This window comes from Tigriopus californicus, chromosome 8, assembly GCF_007210705.1.
Source record: "Tigriopus californicus strain San Diego chromosome 8, Tcal_SD_v2.1, whole genome shotgun sequence".
Classification (NCBI taxonomy): Eukaryota; Metazoa; Arthropoda; class Copepoda; order Harpacticoida; family Harpacticidae; genus Tigriopus; species Tigriopus californicus.
Window position 1 is genome coordinate 13,299,893 of NC_081447.1, and position 9,005 is coordinate 13,308,897.

Here is a 9,005-nt window from a genome sequence, read left to right on the forward strand (position 1 = left end):
TCGGCCTCAGTCACAAACTATTTAAATTCTAGCCCTGGACGAAAAAAGGGGGCCCCCCCCCCTCCCCCCCTTTGAGTGCATCTAACCCTTCTGGGGTAATCCCAGAAAGCTTGGTAATCGTTCCCGAGGCTTCTGGGGCCAAGAAAGCGTGCTTCCTGAACTCGTAGATCTTTGAAATGGCTAAGAAAGAGGGACCGTGCACTGTGCGTTTACAGAACACTACCTACGTACATCGGGCACGAAGGATAAAACGGATAAGAAGGAGGAGGAGCAGTCAAGGTGCTTGCCGGTGATATTGGTTCCAGGGTTGGCTGGCATCATTCTCGCTCCCAGTAAGTGCTACGTGTATACTTGACAGTTATTAGTTTTCTCAGCATGAGAATTTTTCATTACACTGCTTTTCTGCCTAGTGTGTCCTGAAGTACTACTCCTTCTACTACTACTACTCGGGTAGCGCTTACTTTTAGTAGCCTTTGAATAGGAGGGGCTGTCTTCGCTTAATTTTCAGTAAAGTTCTCAATTGCCTCCAAGTACGCTAATGACACTGCCATAATTGAAAACCCACTCCTTCCAAGGGTGTTGGGTTCCTTGAGGGGAGGGAGAATTTCCAGACCAATGCCAGATAAATCCGAAGCCTTTCTTTCGCTTGCAATGGTGGAGCACAACTGTCTCACCCTAAACAAAGCTTAAAGACAATGCAACAATCAGTTGAATGTCTGTGTATAGTATAAAGTATAATTCTGACAGTGAAGCCACATGGTACAAGGACAGCGAATCAATTAGAATTCTACAGATTTTATTGGAATGAGGAGGAATTTGGTATTCGAATTTTATTCAAATCCAATAACCGACCCAATTCAGGAGGCTCGTGAGTGAAGCAAGCAGAGCCTCTCCAATCTCAAGCCCAACAGCCTGAGTGATGTTGACAACATTGGGAATTGGTATTTCTTCGCTTCATGGTCAGTCAAAGAAACTGACACCATCACCGAGCGGCCCAACCACTCCATCAAAAGCATTGACACTCACTCGGTTTTGAGTCGCCAATCCCCACCGTTCCAACGAGCACCAATTGAGCTGTTCCATCTGTTTAGGTCTTTGGATGTTTTCACAAGAGTGAGAAAAACCATTCAATTACCATCGGATCAATCATCATCCCGCTTCATTTGTTTACTTCTTCACCAATGAAACTGGCCACAAAGCGGAATTATTGGTGTCAACTTGGCCCCCGCTCTTTCACTCCTCAATCAACAATTTGTGTTGACTTTAACAAAATGGTTGTACTACGTACATTGTTCGTTCATGGACCAACAATTGGTTCAATACATATAACTACATATTGACTCCGGGAAGACTTTGAAGACTCGGGTTTCCCCGGAATTGATTAGGATCTTGCCGTCTTGTCCCAATTATGTCCAATACGAGGCGATCTAATTGCTATCCATGCGCCCTGGGCATAGTAGGCAGGTTCAATAGGTAGGTATCAATCGCCTGATGTTCGGTAAACGGTGAAAAGTACGTACTTCTTCCGAGATGCTTAGATCGTATCAAGTGCCAACTCGGCAACCTGTAGCTTCTTGCTCTCTGTCTCTCTCTATCTTTCAATCCCTCTGTGTCCCAGTCTCTCTCTCTCTCTCTCTAAGACAAAGAACCATCTAATTTGACATTCTGGATATAGTAAAAGACCACCATTTCTTTTGGGGGGATAACATCTGGCTTATGGACGTAGCAAACAATCGCCTCCAAACGCTCAAACAATCAACTAAGCTAGTCGCCAGTCCCGGGGTCTCCAGCCAACTCAATCAAGCAGTCAGTGGTTGGTGGATCATCATCCAAGATGGCACCAAGATCACCTGAATCTCAGAACGAGGTTGAAGAACCTGAAAACCCCTGCCAATCACATACATCTCCCAACCAGGAACCAAGTCATCTCGCTCATCCACAATTGTCTCGTCCAAAGGGAACGAACTCGATTTTACTAATCGCTCTGAATGGAAGCCGAGTCCATCTTTGTGACCCTTTTTTGTACGCCAATTATGAAATGCCCATGCTTCACGGGATGTGAGCTTTCCGAGTGTGTCTCAACACTCTTGGATTTCACTCTGACCAACCAGCCACTTTTTTTTGCTCTCTTTTACCACCCTATTGGCATGGTAACAGACTCCATCCCCGATCTTCGGTCAGTCCATTGGACAAGGAGTACACACACACCAGTTGATCTCGAGGACGAAGGATAAGGACGGATCTTGAATATTTGGTCACCAAGTTAGGTATTTCCCTTGTTTCTCTCGATATATGACCATCATTTCATCCCCAAGTCCGACCAATTGGCTAACAAAGACACTCCACCAAAGGACAAAAGATGGATGTGGTCCAACCAGACATACAGTACGTACAGTAGGTGACGGAAAACACGCCTCTTCTCGGGAAAGCGATTACGGCTCTCTATTGAAAGGACCAAACAAACGCAATATAGCCACCGTACGTATCGTATATATAAATATATACGTACCTGCAGTGACTTTGTGGTACTTTGGTGCCTTTCTTCGCTACTTTTCCAACGAGGTGGGTGCTTGTTGAGCAGTTGGGAAATGTGTCTGCGTACTGGACTCTGATGTGTTTATTTTCTCACGGCTCGATTTGGCCATCCAAGGGTTCTCACGTGGCTCTCTGAGCGAGATCGCCGACATGTTCTGCCCTGTATTCAACAAGTGGATGGATGGATGGTGCTTTCTCACTTATCACTCTCTTTTCTCTTCTCTCTCTCTCTCTCTCTCTTCTGCCTTCCACCTTCCCTTTTGGACATAGATAGTGGATAGTGAAAAGATAGAAAGAGTCGAGGTAGAAAGAGAGCATAGGCAAAATCGCATTTCAAGAATAGACTCCGTTTGGTGTTTGGGAGATATAATGAAGAAGAACAAGATCCAATAATGGGCTGAACAAGATGACGGATGAGCCTGAAACTGACAATTGAACGCCTGATCCATCATAGTTAACTCGGGTCAGAAAGCATTGATTGTAAAATGAACACTCACTCAATACAACTAACCGTCTCTCTGTGAACTTGAACCAATCCTCTAGTTTGACAGGATGCTCCTTGGTCCGGCAAAAACATACAACAACAACAACAACAACAACAAACAAAACAACAACAACAACAACAACAAACAACAACAACAATTGGAGCAGGTGTTGTGGACTTGTCACCCTCTAGCGATCTTTCGGCTAACTGATTTTTCATACGAACTGCACATGTACACATAGGTGGTACGGGAAAAATAGATTGACACGTTTTTCTGGCCTCGGGTAAAAAGAACCCTTGTGTGGATGTGTATAATATATATATGAGGGAGGGAGAGAGAGAGAGAAAAAAAAGAAAAAAAAAAGAAGAGGCATCTGCCTCCATCCTAGAATTCAAAGGAACATATCACAAGGTGCTTGCTTGGATCGTGGCGTTCATTCACAATCGAAACAGACAGCAGGTATCCGTAGCTAGCCAAGCACATACCAATGATCCTGACTCTGTTTTCATTCCGGTCGAGATAACACATCTAAATCTGGCTCAGGACATTGCTCGCATCTCGCATTTCCATCATTCCGTACGATTTCTACGCAATGGCCAAGGTCTGAATGGGGCAGCAGTCACTTATGGGATGTTTGATCATTGATAAATGAACGAGATAAAGGAAAGGAAAATGCAAGAACAAATCCTTTTCCGGATGTGAAATCATCCCTCCTCTGCCTCCGGTTCACCATGCCTTTTGTGAAGTGGGATAATCTAGTTGAAACATTTTCCGATCAAATCAGTGGACAATGCCATGGCAGGTGTGAAGATGGCTGAAAACCCACCTTGTGAGTCATTTAAATCGACTGTTGCAATGTCACCTCCATAGTGTACGTATCAAATAAACAAATGGTCCCACCTGCGCAGGTCGAGACCCGGACACGTTTCCTCTATCTACTGCAGTACCACTGACAGTACACAAACTTGTTCGAGCAAAAATTGACCCAGACACGTGAAATCAACCATTAAGTTGTTGAAAAATTATGCTCGGGATCGATTGAATTGTTGTAGCCCTCTGTCTTTGCGTCGCTTTGGCTAGCCATTTTGCTATCTGTTTTAACGTTTGAGGGAATAGATTTAGTCTCAATATTCTCGCAGAGGGAGACGTTCTTCAATCAAGGTCCATGACTAATGTGAACTAAATTGTAGGCTCTTCGTACTCAATGGAGAAAATTTGAGAACCACTACATTCACCATACGAGTAGGAGGCCGGTAAATGATTTTGGTCGTCGATGTGCTAACACAAATGTCTGGTTGGATAATGTCAGGGACAAGTGGCTTACCTTCCGAGCTTACAGCTGCAAGGGTCGATGAGTAGATGGAATAAAGCAATTATGAAAGGGGTCTTTTACGTATCTATTTTATAAGAAGAAGCTCTAATGTTGCCATTAGATCCAAGTTGATTGTCGAGCGCGGAAACGAGTGAAAAGATATATTTACCTGATAAGTCAATTTGTGATCCCCGTTTTGGAGGGGATCAGCATTTTTATCTGGGTATCTCATTCAACTTGGTCTCTACATCTGACCGGCAATGCTGCTGTAATAATAGCAACAACAAAAATGCCTCGTTAGTTGAGAACGATTGAGAAGAACAAAGCAAGGAAAATAACAATTGGTTGTTATTTTCTGACCATCACTATCACTTGTTCACATTCAAAGACTTGTAATGTTACTCTGAAATCTGGCATTGTGCTTTACGGCGTGAGTTATTGCTACAAATGTTGAACTATTCCGTTTTCAAGGAGTGTGACAAATTGTAACGTATTCCAAAAGAGGGTTATGAACCGCAGAGAGAGTGAGTGCAGTATGGAGATTGCATGCAAAGATCAAGGATGTTTTGCATATTGTTGTGGATGTAACATGTAATTCGATGAATGATAAGAGCAATCATCAAGTCAACATAGAAGATACTATAATTGCACACATTTTGAATACCCTGAATTGCGTAGATTGTTAATATGATCACAAAAACCACACTATGTAAAGCGAGTTATCGAAATCAATCGTGTGGTCTAAAACCAATGGTTTATTATCCCCTGTCCGCGTGTATAAGAAATCATATTACTCTTTAAGGCATTCAATTATTCACAAACCAAATTTGAAGTCAATGGTCCATAAAAACCAATGATGAAAACAGAGGAATCCGTCAGCACCTTAAAAAACCAAGGCCATCCATCATATTGATACTTTATAATGTCTTGAAAAGTTTCCGAGAAAATGCAAATTCTAACCATCTGACGCCGCCAATACGAAAGGGTTCATTCCCAAGACATCACCTATTCCCCAATTTATAGCATGATTATTACTGGGAAATGATCCTGCCCATTACTTGAATTACTCAAATGAATGCAATTTACTTGCTTATACAGCATAATTCAGGTGGTGATGACAAGAACCGAAACGTCTTCCTCCTCTGCCCATTTGATCATTTGTACTATAAAGCGAGCAGTGTGTGTAGTTCGTGCATGCCGTGGATGTCACTATCATCATCATTATCTCTCAACGCACTTCCTCCGAATTTCATACTAGCTCGGATTTGTGTTGGAGCGCATCTGCCTCGTTAGGATAAACATGCCCTGTAAAAAGATTTGCATCCGATTGATGCTGGATGGTGTCCCTATCAGGGGAAATTCCATGTCATGCATTAATATCCACCCTCTGCCTTAACGGCTCCCATCTAAAGTAGACCATTGTACAGAAAGAAATCTGTAAGAAAGAAATGACATAATTGCTATGGAACAGCTGAATGAAAATACACGTGTTGCTACATCGCACTACGGTAGGATCGGCATGGGATCTTTATCGCCAAATAAAGGGATCATAAAAAGAGCAATTTCAGGGAGGTAGCTATTAGTCTCCGCTCGAACCTCAAAAAGTGTAATTATGGATTTCTGGTCAAGCCAAATTCGATGCATTTTAGTCGTCTTGGTTTTGGTTCTGTAAGTAGTATGGATTACTGGGGGACTTGACCAAAGAGTTTAGAGTCTTATTAGCTCTGTCAAAATAAAGAGCGAAACAAAACAGAAAACTGAAAAGAGGTCCCATTTTTGTCACAATGAACAACTGGACCACTTTTCCTCTTATGAAACGATACAAGGATCCCCGTTGATTAGTGATGAAAAAAGAATGGACAATCTTCTTCGTTGTGGTTCATTGAAATGGCCAAATTAGCCAAGAAGTTTATCGAATGGCAGAATCGTCCATTTGAGAGAGTCTCTTGGGGGAAGACATAATGTACATCACTATATTCATGTCAGTTATCGTGACGATGGATGGGGAATTGATTGCGAATGAACTGCACAACTTGAAACTTAAAGTGTCTAGACATTTTGGTCCAAGCATAGGAATGTGTATCTGATCTCCTTTAAGTGGAATGGAGTCCAAATGTAATCCGATCTTGTTTGTCGCCCAATCCCATTACTGCATGCTCGTCAGGAGGGACAACATTTGATAGCTCATTGCATGAAGTGTTTAATTTCAAGTTGACCAGCAAAGCATTCGCACAGAGATGCTCACAAACAAAAATAAAACAGAAAAAGTCCCATAGGAGGAGAAGTATGTGTTCCAATGAGATCCGTTTCGGTTGGCATTAAAAAAGATACCATTACCACAACCCGGACCAATGAACTCTGGTATGATATAAATAAAGAAGTCAATGATGACTCAAATTGAACGTTCGATCGCGGATGATTCTTATTCTCCAGAGTCCAATCCATTCAAGTTGACAAAAGACACTGGTGCATTTTTGCATGTCTCGCAGTCTCCACCGACATTTGGGTGGGATCCTGCGACGACCTCCAGACCTGGTCGGGACTGTGCTGGATCGCACTTGTGGACCTGAAGGTGACTTAAACGAGATCCGTGCAAGTAAAAGGCAAGCCTACTCAAGGGACACAAATCAAATTGACACTGGCTTTTCTGCTCAAGTGATCGTAGAATCAGGCAGTGTTGCCGCTTGAATGCCTGATGAAAAATGCAACAACTCTCTGGGCAAGTCCCGCCCGCACTTTGGTCGCTCGGCTGGTTGGCGGAGCTGAGCCCGATCAAGTGAAAAACTGTCAGAATTAATAGGATTTGAAACCCGACAAGCACTAGGGGGAACTGCATTTTTTTTGCCCTTCTCAGATTTGCTCTTTTCCTCTCTCTTTTTCTCTCTCACATATACACACCCAAATCATATGAAGTTGAGTTCCCCCTGGACGGAACCCGCTTGGAGGTGGGAGCCGCCGCGGCTATTCATTAGCCATCAGAATTCTTTAAATGGGTGATCTTCATGAATCTGAACATCCAGCCACACCCGCTCATTATCCACCTTCGTGGTTTGATTAATATGAGACGCGAAGCCCGCGCCTTTGTGAAGGTTCAATACTACTGTAGATACGAGCACAGAGTGCCGTGTTACGATGTAATGGGAAGACTCGAGGGTGAGAATATTATAAACGTACTACCTCCGACAACGCGAATGGCCTCGTAATTGAAGGGGAAAATGTCAAAACAGACCAGAAAATAATCTTGTCAGAATGTTTACGGGAACATTCTTCCCGTTGGCAGCGAGTCATTTGCTGCGCATTCCCATCCCTTTGAGCTCCAATTCTCTGTCCATTTTTCCACATTAACTGTTCGATCGGCGTCGTCGTCGTCGTCTTCATCGTCATCGTCATCGTCATCATCATTGCGGTAGGGGCAGGAAAATCGATCGCATTCTGAGACAATTATTCATTTGGGCGTGAAAATGTGACCGAAACTGGAAAATCCGCACAGAAATCCCATCGCCAAGATCCCTACTCTAGATAAGTCGGTTGTCAAAAAGTAAGGAGAAGTAAATCATGTGTCCAGCCAGAATTGACTCGATCCACACAGAATGAGCACTCAATGGTCTGATCTCCTTCTTTGGCAGGGACCAAAATAAAATAGAGCACAAAATTTCCATCAAACTGGCCCCCGGTGCCAATCCTCTTCCACACGAGACCCATCATAGGATGAGAGGAAGGTTTCTACTACGTACAGATTCCCAACCACCGAAACTCCAAATGTCGACGGTATCGCAAGAAATCTCTGACTTCATGCTAGCTTTGAAACTTGACCGGATAAACGATCGATAGCCAGTCAACAAGCTCTTGCACTTTTCAAGTCCTTCGGTTAAACAAGTTAGAGTCCAATTTTAGAGCTCTCTTCGTTACTTGGGACGGGAAATGGACAAATAAATCCTCCTCCAACTGTTGGTCGGATTCCAACCCCCGACCGAAAGGCAAACGAGTCTTATCACAGATGGTTGCGTGGTTACCATCCACTTGTGGATCAAAAGCCGTGAAAAGATGTCGCTCATCCCTCTTTTGTAGCGGCCGAGATTGCTGTGATGGTGGTGATATGAGCTGAATAGAATAACTGATTGGAAAATATTTGGTCCTCGTTCCAGTCCCATATGCTAACGAGGACAGAGCTCACTCCGGGTTAGAATTTTGTGGCAATATTGTTTTCCATCACAATGACAAAAGCCTCGCCGAGTCAGGGTGCATTTTTGAGGTGATTAACGCGTGTTGCACGCCCCCTGGTCTGGCCTTCAAACCAGATCCTGGTCACTGGAATCGATCAATTCCGTTGACTGGACACTCTAGAAATGGATTGATCCATATCGGAAGGATACCACCACCTCTGGGAATACTTGCTCGGTGCAGCTCGATCCCCAAATGACAGAAGAGACAAGATGAGATCGGTTGGGACGAAAATATTCATACCCTGGGATGGATGTGGGAAACAAGAATCAATGAGAACCTGACCGAAGAGACAGGAACATCACGAATTGGAAGCCCCTCATTTCAATCTGAATCACACCAGGGCGTGAGTGTTAATAGATTTCTTATAAACGAAATTGAATGACCATTCCCAACACTCGTTAATGTTGAATGAGATCGATGAGGTTTTGATTCCTGCTGATTCGAGGCAA